Source organism: Calonectris borealis, chromosome 12 (assembly GCF_964195595.1).
Source record: "Calonectris borealis chromosome 12, bCalBor7.hap1.2, whole genome shotgun sequence".
NCBI lineage: Eukaryota > Metazoa > Chordata > Aves > Procellariiformes > Procellariidae > Calonectris > Calonectris borealis.
Window position 1 is genome coordinate 3,494,398 of NC_134323.1, and position 13,383 is coordinate 3,507,780.

The following is a 13,383-nucleotide window of genomic DNA, read 5'->3' on the forward strand; positions in this document are numbered from 1 at the left end:
AAGAGTAAAAATGCTGAATATTTCTACCATCTAGATTTACACATTAAATACACGGTCAGTTATATCAAAATAAATCTTGTAGTTTATGAGCCAGATCATACATCACATGTGAGTTAGGAGATTAAGTGACTGTCACCAGAGCAAGAAAGGAAACTACTTAAATAGAACAGGAAGAATGAAGAAGACTGCTTTTGTTCACACAAAAAGAGCAATACTTTAAATCCACCTAACACAGTTCCTCTTCTGAAGCACAAATGGAATAAAGAACTCTGTTTAAGGCATATAATGGCACTTCAGTTTCTAACTTGGTGAGATCAAGTGTGGCCTGAAAAATGGAGAATTCTGGTTACTCTAATTGTACATTCTTCATTTTGATTTTGATGATTCTTACGTATGTACGTTCTGTACTCCTGCGACAGTTCATCTCTAGATGGAAATATCATGGAAGATTAGCAAGAGAATTTCTGTGGAATAGAGAAAAAAAGGAATGTAGGTTGCTTACGCTGTTCTTGGAATTCCAATGATAGGATTAAGTTTTCATAGTTACATAGTTATTTCACTTATTTTAGCTTGCTTGTTTGTAGAAAATGTGTAGAAATGTTCTTTTGTACTTCCCTGTTTTTTTGTAATTACAAAAGCTGGTATATCCTACTCAAACCGTGTAGTATTTCCCAATTACTTTGGCGTTGCACTTCTTGAGTTGACTGCCTAAAAAAGGCATATGGGGCCAAAAAAAAAGGAGAATTTTGTGAATGAAGAGTTAAGGTTACAATTGGCATGCAGGTACTATATAAACCTTCCAAATTCCAATTAAATTTAGAATTTAGCAAATCAAAGTCCAGCTAATAATAAGATCCCTAGAAGAATATATGAGATTAAATAGTTAAACTGTGAACACTCGTGAGTGCATCTTGCTTTTTAAGCCAGATATTTTCCTACCATAAAAAGCTGAAGGATCATAACGATGGTTAACCAGTTAGATTCTGTTCCCACACATAGCCATACATCAATAAAATATTATTGTGGAAAGATTTATTACTTTACATTTACGAACACTGTGTTGTAATAAGCAGTAAACTGAAGGTAAGGATAGGTAATCACTGTGTTTTACCATGGCAAAATTAATAGCTAAATATGTCTGATTTTAGTTAGCACTTTGGTTAGCATGTAACCAGATTGACTTTATATTTTAGTGACAGTTTTCTATTTGCTGAGCATCTTTTTGTTCATTCAATTTTTAGACTATAAAATCATTCTTTCTTAATCCCTACGTCATCACAGTTACAATACCATCATTAACATATATTCCATTTTTTTCCCCCACATTGATAGATATGCAAATATATGTCATTGTTTACTCACTGATCCTTCAAAAACAAACACCAGTGAAAAAATTAAACTACACTTCTCTTCACCTCAAGAAAGTCTTCTAGTTTTGGAAAATCATAGAGAGGATCAGGGAACAGGATTCTTTTCAAACTAGGTGTCCATTTGGAAATTAAAATGAAAAAAAATAGAAGTAAAGTGAATGAATCGCAGCTCATTTTATTCTGCTGGATATGATCATCTAGGACTACATACATAATATTTGCAGTTCATTCCTGTTTGCCATCTTGTTTGCCTAAAGAATTCTGTTCAAGATCCTGAATGTTAACACATGCCTTGAATTCCTATTAGTATCCCTGTTTAACCTCTACTGCTACAAAGGTTCGTAAATAGTTCTGCCTTTTGGCATGGAACTATGCAGAGAAAGAGTCTACAATGACAGCCTTCAGTGATGAGCAAGTACAGAGAAAGTTCAGTAAATAAAGTGCAAGATTGTGGTTCCAGTTTCCAAAAGTATAGGGTGGAAAGGCTATATGCAAGACAGCTGTGCCAGCTTCTAAAAGGTACATGGAAGAGCAGAGATTTACAGCCTCCTTTGAGTCCCAATAGCCATTGGGTAGCATGGCTTTCAATATAACTGGAAGTTTCCATTCTGTGGGTTTAAACATATGAATTTCAAATGAAGTCTAGGGTGGCTTTGATCTGGTAGGATTTTATTAATTGGAATCTATTCCTAAATCTTCCTGATACCTTTGTTTATCTGTAGTCTTGCCTTCTATTCTTTATAAGAATTATTCTTAAATTATACAGACCTATAAAAGAGGAAAATATTTTAAAATTTAAGTAATGAGAATGCCAAAGGCTAATCTAATTAATCATCTGATTTTTACCCTTGCTCCACCATTTCTTCAACATCCTTTAAAATATTAATTTGATATAAAACCAAAATGTCACACTACTTGCATATGCATATGAATGCAAGTCATGACTTCATGGCATATGGTATTCAGTTAAGCCTGGTATAGTTAACATATGTCTAAGTAAAGTCTCTTTCTGGTATTAAATATTTAAATTTATTCATTTGCATTTTACTGTGGAGAAGATGACACTGGGCATTTATGGCACTTACAGAGATATCATTTTTCTTGAACAAATGGTTCCTGTTTATTTAAACCTTTCAAGAGAGTTACTGGAAAATTTTTGCTGTGCGGAATGAAAGTCCAAAATCTCAACTGTTGACAATAAATTCAATTTGCAATAAACTGGAGTCCAATCTGACTTACTGTCATGATTTTCACTGACTTTTAGTTTTGTAGGTACTGGTCCTATATTTACGACATCTCAAAGAATGGCAGACTTTACAATGTCTCCCTCTTCTGCTGTCATTGCATGCTGTTCTATACTGAGGGAGTTCACTGACATTTTTTTGAAAAAGATATGGAAAGTAGTATGGTAGTCTGCTCATTATACTCTTAAGTGCTTTACCTTTGATTTCTAGCTTGTTTCTAGGCCAGTATTAAATGTGTGAACATCTGCAGTGTCCAGCAGAGTGCCTTGCATAGTTCTTTTAATCCCTCATTCTTGATTATGGTAAGCAACATTGGGTCCCAGAACTGAACTGCTGGCTTGTCATACTGCAAAAAGTCTGGATAATGAAGCTTTCCAAAAATTGGACTCACTTCTCTAACGTTGCCATAGCAATATCATTCTGCAAATTCCTAAGTGAAAGTTTTTAACTTAATGGGAATAACTTAATTAAGGAAGGAGCACTTAAAAGTTCTAGATCTACGTGTTCTACTTTCCTAGACATCCATAATAACAATGTACTTTAACTTGAATTTATTTTAGGAAAAGGAATGAGAACAAATAATTCTTTAGTGGTAGAGTATAATGTGTTTTAAATATGCAGTCTGCAATGAGTGCAAAAAGTGGAGAACACCGTTTGTAAAGTTAAATTGAAACACACTAAAAGAAAGTACTCAGGAACTACACTCTTGAGTGATAGTAGTCTTCTGCTCTTAGCTTTATTTCCTCAGAAGAGTAAATTCAGATAGGGTAGAGGAGATCTGTTCAAATTAAAACTGCATTGTTCGGCTTAGGATTAGTAAGAAGCTTGAACTAATACCCTGAGTTTGAGATGTTTTGACCTAGACAAAATCTCTGGGGCCTCAGCGTCCCTACAATGTGATATAGCAAAAGGCTTTTCAGGAACTCACTTTGGGAAACTTCAGATTGTACTTCAAGTTGGGGGTACAGGCTCATATCTGACTCATTTTTATTCTCTGGTAAGTCCAATCATTTTCAGGTTAATTTGTTTGCAGTATACATAGTGCTTTATAACTGAATAGGGGAAAGATTGTTTTCCTGTAAAAGGTAAAGAATTTATACCATTTATCCAAATACCGATTGTTCATCTGATGATCATGCATATGCCTGCTGAAAATATATTCACCTAAGACCTGCTTTTTGGTTCCATAGCATTCTGAAATGAAGGTTTATTTGAGTTTGTTGTGCAAAGAATGGATGATGCATAAGCGTCAGTTTTGGATATTTGGGGTTTATTCACTGAAAAGTATTCTATCTACTACTGTGAACAGATTCCTAATCCAAGCATGTACATTGTCTTTTTTTATTTCCTCTTTAATCAGCTTTGCACTGTGATCAACATTCCAGCTTTTGCTTTTTGCTGATTTATACACTTGGAATGTTAAAAAGAAATACATCTTTTACAAAGAAAGACAAAAATCAGTATTGTCAGGATAAATCCACCAGATCTTTAGCTACCTAGTGTTTATTAAGGATGCAAAGCTAATGAGTGCACTATGTTGGCAAATCTGTAGGGCTTTTGTTGCTGCAAATAAGGTAGTACTGCAGTACAGTCATTGCAATACTGTGGTTGCAGTAAGAGACTAGATGACAACTTGCTTGGAGTGGTTCTAGTTTTTTACAACTATGTTTTAAAGGAAAATGTTTTTCAAATAGCTATTCTCCACACTGTATCAAGGATCATATTTCACAAGAGCTTAATTCATATTTAGATCCAAATTAAACAGTGATATTTTAAAAACACATAAACTGATTGGAACTTACTGGTTGATCAGCATTTTAGGAAACTTAGCTACTTCCTTTTCTATCCTAAATGGAAACTGCTGACTTCTTTGAAAAATCTCTCCCTATAATTGTATACTTTGATTGCTAACAGAAGGCTGAAAGTCTGGGCTTGAAATGGTAAAGTACAAAGCACACAGTTTCAGTGATTTTTGAAAGAGTGGCTTTTTAATCTGGTTATTGGGTTTCATGTTCTTTGTTCTTCGCTATTTAAAGTTTGCACATATGGTTGTGCTACTGTATGATACTACAGTGACCTTAGAATAGTTAGCGGTAGTTATCCTCAGCGCATAGACTGCTGTCCTTATAGTACAGGAGTATGTCATTAGTTCAGGGCTATGTTATTATCTCTGAATCTTTTTGCATCCTTAGATTTTCTGCTTATAAATTTAACACAATCACTAACTAGAATAACACAAGTAAAATTAAGTCTTCTCAAGCCAATTTGTAATTGTCAGCTTATGTAGCCATACAGATGCTGACTAAGGTTAGAGATACATCTCCCTAATACTTATTATTTGTATTTGTATTTGATTTGTCCAATCCTAGGACATAATGCTACAATTAAAACCTAATTACTATATAAAATATGTTAAAAGCACCCTAACACTGTGACAAGACAACAGTGAACATGGCTCTTTCATTAACAATCTGTTAGCATCAGTTGTTCATGAAGAAGCTAACCAGTTTTCCAACTTCCATTTTGCCTCTTAGGTTACAGGGGAAAAATGGCATACACTAAACTGTCTGAGTAAGAGTGTAATTTTTTTGGAAACTGAACCCCGTCGATGGGTAGTACAAGCCAGCACCTTTCTTTAAAAATAATGGAATTCAAGGGATTATGCTGGTTATAGCTATAGCAGTATGACAGGAGAGAGGTTATCTTTAGATGACATTATCCCAGCTACTATTTTGTCATTTCAGAGTCCCAACACATTTTGCTAAGGGATTGTTTTATTTTAAAGACAGAGGAAACTTCCTTCTACCACAAGGACAACATAAATCAGCATGTGTGTATTGGGAAGGAAAAAAAGCCTGTATTTTTGGTTTGCCACAAAGTTGTTTGCAATGCAAAACTGCCTGTAATTTCAACATACAAATACAAGCCTGATTACTGTGTTTGAGGGAAAGCTATTTTTGACAATTTGACCTCGAGTGATACAGTTTGAACCACATTATCTTCATGGAGCCCACATCTTTGTAAGGTGCTGTTGCTACCAAAATAGCTATGGTTAGTATGTTGGTTGCCTAACTGTTCTTAGAGCACCATGGGCTTTTTTTCCTATGTTAGTGGAGAAAATCATGTTATACAGGTAGAGAGTCTTATTCTAGGCTAAGTATCTACCCAGAGAGAAGAAAAATCATGCTAAGAAAATCAATAAGGCTGTAACTGTTCAACAACAGTTATTTTTGCATAGCAAAGGAACTAGATGTTAAAGGACTCTTTTCCAGTCTTGTTTTTACATGTAAAATGTTGAATTGAAATGTTGAACAGTGAGATTTATTACCCCAAGGTTGTCTGGCCTTACCAGTTTAAGACATTAAGCAGTGGAATAGACTTCTGAAGAAAAATGGCTGATGTGGCAGTAACGGAGAGAAATTCAGAGTTAGTTAAGAGTTAAGATTAAATATAAAGAAAGGAAAGCATATCAAGGCATTTGAAGGCAGCCATGGCAACCATATAACTTCTCTGTCTTACAATTACATTGTCATTTAAAACATTTTAGGTTTTGGTCTCAGTTTAGATGAAATTGAGTTCAAAAAATTATTTTTCTTTTCCGGAAAAAATTACATTTTGTCCTATCTCCTAACTCTCATTTCCTTGCCTTTATATGAAGGCAACTATAAGCATTGTTTTCCACTGACTGAATTATTTCCTTACAAGATCTTGCTTTATCTCCCATTTTGAAAGGAGAGGCTCTCTTTTTTTATTCTTAGGGATAGAGTTTAAAAGAAGTGCATGCCAATTCTTACTCAAAGATTATTTTGCGTTTTATTACAGGATTCATGCATCAGACATCAGTGTAGCTTAAAAATACTCTGCTGCCAGATTCCTACTTAAATGTTTTCAAGCTGTTACAAGGCATATGAAATACAGGTCTAATTTAAAGGTTTTTGTGCAACCATGCATCACAAATATAATAACTAGGTGAATCATAGATATTTATTTACAGATCTAAAAATACACTTAGTAGTTGCCTTGTAAATAAAATATACTGGTTGCCTAGAAAGCTCCAAACCTTGAGCAGTAAAGCTTTCACCATAGGATCCATTGTGATTAGAAAAGGTTACTGTTAAAAATTATGTTTGCAGTGCACAGTCATGACGTGGGGAGAACAACTGCACAAATAAATTTGCATTTTTGGGACTGGAATCTTGGCTCTTTAATGGAGAAAGAAGGTAAAAGAGAGAAAAGACCAATAAGTTAAGGAGTTGCCATCACTTGATAACTGGGTGGGAGGAATCACTGTGTGTTTATTATGATCCATGTCTGGTGCATTTCTGATATGTCTGATCATAACATTTGTTTATGCAGATAAATGTTTAAATATCCAAATTGAGTCCTGCACTGCAGATTTAGAAGTACAGTGTACATAAGTATGAACTGTGTGAAGGACAAAATGCAATACAATATCTCAATGTTCGAGGTAGATGTTAGTGGGTTTGTAGTCCATGAATTCTGAGCTTTCAAAGGATATCAGTCTTGAGTTTGTTGGACCGATGTTTCAGTTCTATATAATGCTAGTTCAGTGATACCCTTGTGTCTCTTCCTTATCTGTATTGTTCAGCACAGTAGTCTTGTCTGGAGAACAAGACAAGCTTGAAAATGATTAAGGACTATTCACGCAAAAGTAAAAACAATTATTAACATACCCGTAAACCAGAGTTTATTATTATCTTTATAGTCATTTTTTGCCATATTTGTGAAATCAAACTGTGCTGCCAAAGACTGTGGGGAAGCTAGTAAATGAAGGCTGTGTGTTAAGGTGAAGGCTTATTTTTATTTTTGTGTAAAATTCTTCCGTTGATAACTGGATATCTCACACAAAAATATATAGGAATTCTACCAGCCGTTGTATTTTAAAGAAAAAAATTCTTATAGAATCATAAAATTAAGACCAAGACATGTAAGACATGATATAAATAGCACCAGTGTAATAAAATCCCTCTTAAATAAGAAACAACATCTTTAGAAATAATTGTATTTCTGTAAGAAGCAATGAAAAATTTGTTTATTACAGGTTCATTAAATACAAATAGTTTCTGATATGTTTTCCATACAATAAAGTGAAAAACTTAGTTTGTGTGAAAAATTAATGTTTCTGATATATATAATGTTTTACTTAGTTGAAAATTGTTTTTGTTTACATGCCTTTATCTATAGTACATGTATGAACACTTATATTACGTTAATTGATTGAGGCATCTGCTAAAAATAATGCTTGCTTAGCTTCTGAGCTTTGTGGTTTATTTTATCTGTAAGTGATCTGACATTACTCATGAAAAAATGAGGTCTGGAGAACTACAGCTCAACTTTATAGTCTTATTAATTTTTAATATGAAAAAAATCACTGTGTTGCTATCAGTTCTGAGTTCCAAATTTGGTAATTACATTCGATGCTATAAATTGTGAATTAAAATAATTTTTTATACAGGGATGCATCAGTAGTGAAACTAAAACACGGTGGTATTATTTTGCAAAAAGTTGTGGAAAAAAAGCATAACTTAATACTTATGACTCTCCTGTGGATACTGAACTACATTTTAGCATCAGCTAATGTAATAGATGTTTAATATATAATAAAACCCGATAGGATTAATTTACTACTAAATTGAAGAGAAACATCTACCTATGAATACTGTATGAAATTCATTCTTCAAGGGCCTTTTTCAGAAGTTGACCTAGCGTATTTAATTCTGTTATATCACCTCTGTATCCTTCAGCCACCTGTGAAGAACAGAATTGAAGCACACCTTATGAAAATAAGAGAAGGAGATGATATGGAACTGTTACTCTATTGATTTAAGGAGCTTTTTAAATTACTAGTCTGGTCTAGTGCAAGCAATGTTTGCTTACACTTCATTACACATTTCATGGTGTGATATGCCATCTAGTGTTAAATTCCCCAAAAGGAGCAAAACCCTGCAAAATCCTGATACTAGCTTCATCAACAGTACACTTTGAGAGTTAGTGGATTTTCTGAAATGTTAGGTGTTCAGGAATATACTGTGTATATACAGTAGAGTGAAGAGACGATGTTTATTTCTGTTCTTAGTGATTGTTTATTTTAACATTTGCCATCTAGTACTCTGTTCAATAACCCTTGCTGTCTGTGGATACGTATCTATTAAAAAACTCTCTTCCCAGCTACGACCATGCAGTTTGACGTTTATGCCTCAGGTAATGTTGATACCTGCAGTGTCCTTTGTAAGAGCACACACCTTATGTTATGTTTACAAAGAAGTTAAATTATAAAGGGAAACAGTTTTCTAAGGGCTTCTAAATGCATCTAGCTGTGTAGGGAAAAAATTTAATTACCCCACAGATTTTGTAAGGAATACTCATAGAATACATTTTGTAATGCAATGGAATATCCTTGTAATAAGCTGAATATAACCACATTGAATTACTCTGCTTCAGTCATACAAACAGAGGTGGGATTCCATGCATTCAAGTAGAATGTTGCTTAAAAAGTGTGTTTTTCTGAGGAAGAAAAGGCTTCTGTATTTGAGGGGGGAGAAGGAGTTGTCAAAAATTTTTAAAACTGAGGCTAACAGTGCCACAGTGAGGCATTTTCTTTCCTTTACTTAGTTGAAATACAAAAATATCATCTTCAAAAATATTATCCCAATGTTTGGAATTAAATGTTCAAAACTCAGGAGCAAATTGTGCAGACGAGTTAATTTTCTCTGAATAAGGCAACAAAAACTGGGGGACATGGTTCTGTCCCCCTCAAATCTTAGCTGAGATTTAAGCAAAAGTAAAATTTTAAAAATACTTCCTAAGTCCTATTTCAGTGAAGGTTTTAAACATGTTTATTTGCTTTGCTGAATCAGAGCTATAAAGTATCTTTTTCATTGGATGCTATGCTATATATCCTTAAAGTGTTCAGTAAATAGCCATAACTTACAGATTTTGTCACCAATCCACATCATGGATTTAACTAAAAATTTGTAATTTGGTGAGCATTCATTTCAAATTATGTATGAATTTCAATTCTAACAAACAAGGATAATGGGTTGAAGAGATTAGATGTTGATATATTCAAGAGAGATGGATTGAAATACACCCCCATAGTGATGTTCTGCAGTAATCTTAAGATTCTGATTAAACCTGAAAAAGAACTCATAATACCTTCCCACTTACCATCCATCTAAAAATCGTTCTTGCTTTAAGAGAACTGAACCTTCCCTCTAAAAGCCAACATTTTGTCCTAAGGGCAACACCAGTGTGTAAGTGATGTTGAACTAGAACTTTTAGGTTGAAAACTTCTTAATTCATATGAGCTTCTGAAATAATACTGTTAAAAGGCATAAATTAAAAAGTTTTCAAAAATTGTTATTTTAAGAAAATGAAACAGAGCCTTGATACTTTAAAAGGAATGTCTTATTGCTTAGTAAGCCTGATCTTCAAAACAAAAAAAAAATTACTTTTAGCACTTCTCAAAGTATCTGAATTCATTACATTCATTACAATGGACATTCCCTATTTTGATACGTAGTTGGGTATGTCAGGCTGTTGTTGGCTTCTTAGAACATACTGTGAAGCTATTTTGGTGTTCAAATCCTTTTACAAAGTTGATTTTATTAATTCCTGGTACTTTTTTTTCCCTCCTCACACAATAACTCACATAAGGCTATGTCATTCTTTTTGATCAAAACAAGCAGGGAGAAATGAAGAAACTCACTATATCCAAGCTCTTTGTGTTTCTGATATTTCTTTTCTGTATTGTGTCAATTTTCTAAATTAGCCTCATTTTTTAACAGTTTCAGGCGAAGCAGTGTAGAAGCAGCTTGTTTTGTGGTCTGGCAGCCATCTAATTTGAAATGGGAACTATTTAAAGTACTTGTCAGACAAATATAACTTTCTCTTGATTCTAGTTGAAGAAGGGAAATGGCTTTTATAGTGAGTAATCTTACTATGATGGCAAACTTCAGAATCACTGTATTTATGAGTTACCAGCAGCTGAAGTAATAGGTATATATGGAAAATATTAAATGGCATCTCTTACAAAAATGTAATACACTATTTGAAAGATAGTATCAGTTGAAATAGAGTAGAAAACTGCAGATCTTGCTTTTTAATTAATTGAATGCATTAAGTGTAAACAGAGTAACTCAGAAATCTCTTCTATTTGTATATGTATAAGCCAATTATAACACCACTTCTGTTGCGTGTTAAATTTTGTAAAAACTTGAGTTGAGTCTTCTGGGTTTCTGTAAACTATGCTATACCCATTAGTAGACCTTTTTACACAGCTAGATGTGAATCTGTGGACATCAGTTTTCATTGATCCAGTTTAGTTTGGAAGTCATAAACTTTACCTCCTAACAATAAAATGAATATGACTCTTCCTTTAAAAGGAAGATAGTGTTTCACTTGTACAACACACCAGCTCAGATAGGGGTTGAGAACTGATCAATGCATTAGAGTATCTATAAGTCATAGAAAAGTGAATTTTGCTATCATATAAATTGCAGGGACAATTTTCCAGAAGCTATTATTTGCTTCTTAGAGCAAAGCCAAAAAGTGAATCATACGATTCACTGTCACTCAACCAAACGGGTGTTATACACCTGTTCAGTGGATATTCATATAGGCATGCCACTCATACTCACAGTTTTTAAACATTTATTAAGTATGCACATGAATTTAGGGTTATCTGACTAAAATTCTGATTTACTGAGATTTAAAAATGTTATCTTACAAAATTAGTTTTTATGGGAATTATAATTAAAGTAATAGTAAGAGTGTGAAAGAGCAAATTGTTCTGTTCTGCCTGTAGATCATTAGAAAATCTGTCTGCAGAATTCTAATTTCACAATATTTATTGGTAGTGGTGGTGTAAGTATTGTGTGTAGCAGAAGGAGCTCAGCTTGACTGTTCAGATACCAGATGGAACTTGAGCTGCTGGCAGTTTAAAAATTCTATATTTGAGTTACAAATTCCTGCAAATGTTGATGCAGAGAAATAATCGTGGAACAAGAAGAAATCAGAAAAGTGGAAAAGTAGAACTGAGCTGAATATATTACCTTCCACTTCAGATAACGTTTTCTTGACACTGCCAATGTCTGACTAACAGTTTGAATGTCGAATAGAGTACAATATGGCTTCTATACCTGAGGACAGGATGCTATTCATGCAAGTTATTAGTTTATAGAGTTCTTCAATGCATATTAAGTCTTACTAAGACATGAAATACCATTTTTTTTATGTCAAGACCTACAAAAATCTTTAATAAAATTTTCATGGACATATAAAAAGGAGGAATTGATGAAACAGATTTCTGGAATACTGCTACACTGGCACAGTCTTTAGCTATTCTTAAGCTCCTGGCTGCCATGTACCTTTTAGTTTCAACGCTTTGGGGGATGTAAGCTTTTGAAACACTATACTAGGATGTAAAGGTTATATCATATCAGTTTACAGAAAACATCATATCTGCTACTATACAGAGTAGGAAAAAAATAAACTGCAAAGTGGATGTTTTGAGGGATTTTGAACGAGCAAATGAAAATGTACCTCATTTTGCTGTAGTTCATTTACGGCATAGAACAAAAAGCAGCGATGGTGTCTAGTTAGAAAAATAATATAGTGTTGAATATAGCTTTGTAACTTGATTCTAAGAATGCTAAAACCATGTCTACAGTCTTCAGTAAATGCATGTTTAAGGGTTTGGGATAATATCCAGGGCAAATTTTTACATTGGTTTTCACTTGACATGCAGATTAAACTGACAGAACTAGTTTACAAGTGATATAAATGTATCCCAAACCAAACTTGGGTTAGGTTATCATCTTTGAAAACTTAGTTTCACTTTCTCTGTAGATCACCTCAAATTATTTCCATATCATTCTACTTGTCATCTGCTATTATTGATAAAGTACTGCCTGACGTAATTTGGTCTCCTGGGCAGTCACCTCCCCTCTGCCAGCCACGCTATACTAAGGATCTGAAACTGAACCAAGGAGAGCAGAATTAACTGTTAGGGGTGCATTTTGCTTGAGGATTCCCAGTGGCCTCTTTTCATGAGAGAAGTGACTCTTATCTCTTATGTTGCCTTTTGAGAAAGTGGGAGGAAGAAATACACATTCCGTTTTGTTGAATGAAGAAATAGAACTTCCAAGTATTATTACTGTGGCTTTGTATGTATGTAGGTATCCCTGTTGGAGGAAATGTGTACAGTGCTGTGTGTTTTGTCAGGGGCTAACACTGTGAGAGAAGGTAGACTGCAAAATACACAAAAGAGGGTTGAAAAGTCTTGAAAAAAATTTACACAGTAAGAAAGAGAAAGAAAGAAAGAAAGAGAAAGAGGTATACAATGGGCAGGAAGAGTGAATGAGCAAATGAGCATTATGAATACATTTAGGCGAAAACAAAACAAAAGGGGGGGACCTGATAACAAGATAGGCAATTACAAATGAAAGGTGAAGAATATAAAAATGAGGGGAAAGAGTTCTTACACACCTGGAAGGCTGCACCTGGAAACAAGTAGTGCTTTGTAGAATTCTTAAAAACAAAAAGCGTAATGGAAAATTGTCAATGGAACCTCATAGGTCAGGGCATATAAGACTTTAAGTTAGCCTTATGCTTTGGCATATTTGCTATCCACCCTGACATAACATGTACAAAAACCATCCAAAGATGTGCTACCTGTCATGTGTGATCTCCTACTTTTGTTGAGAACCTGTTCCCATAGCAACATTGCTATTGCGTTATAGCCTAGG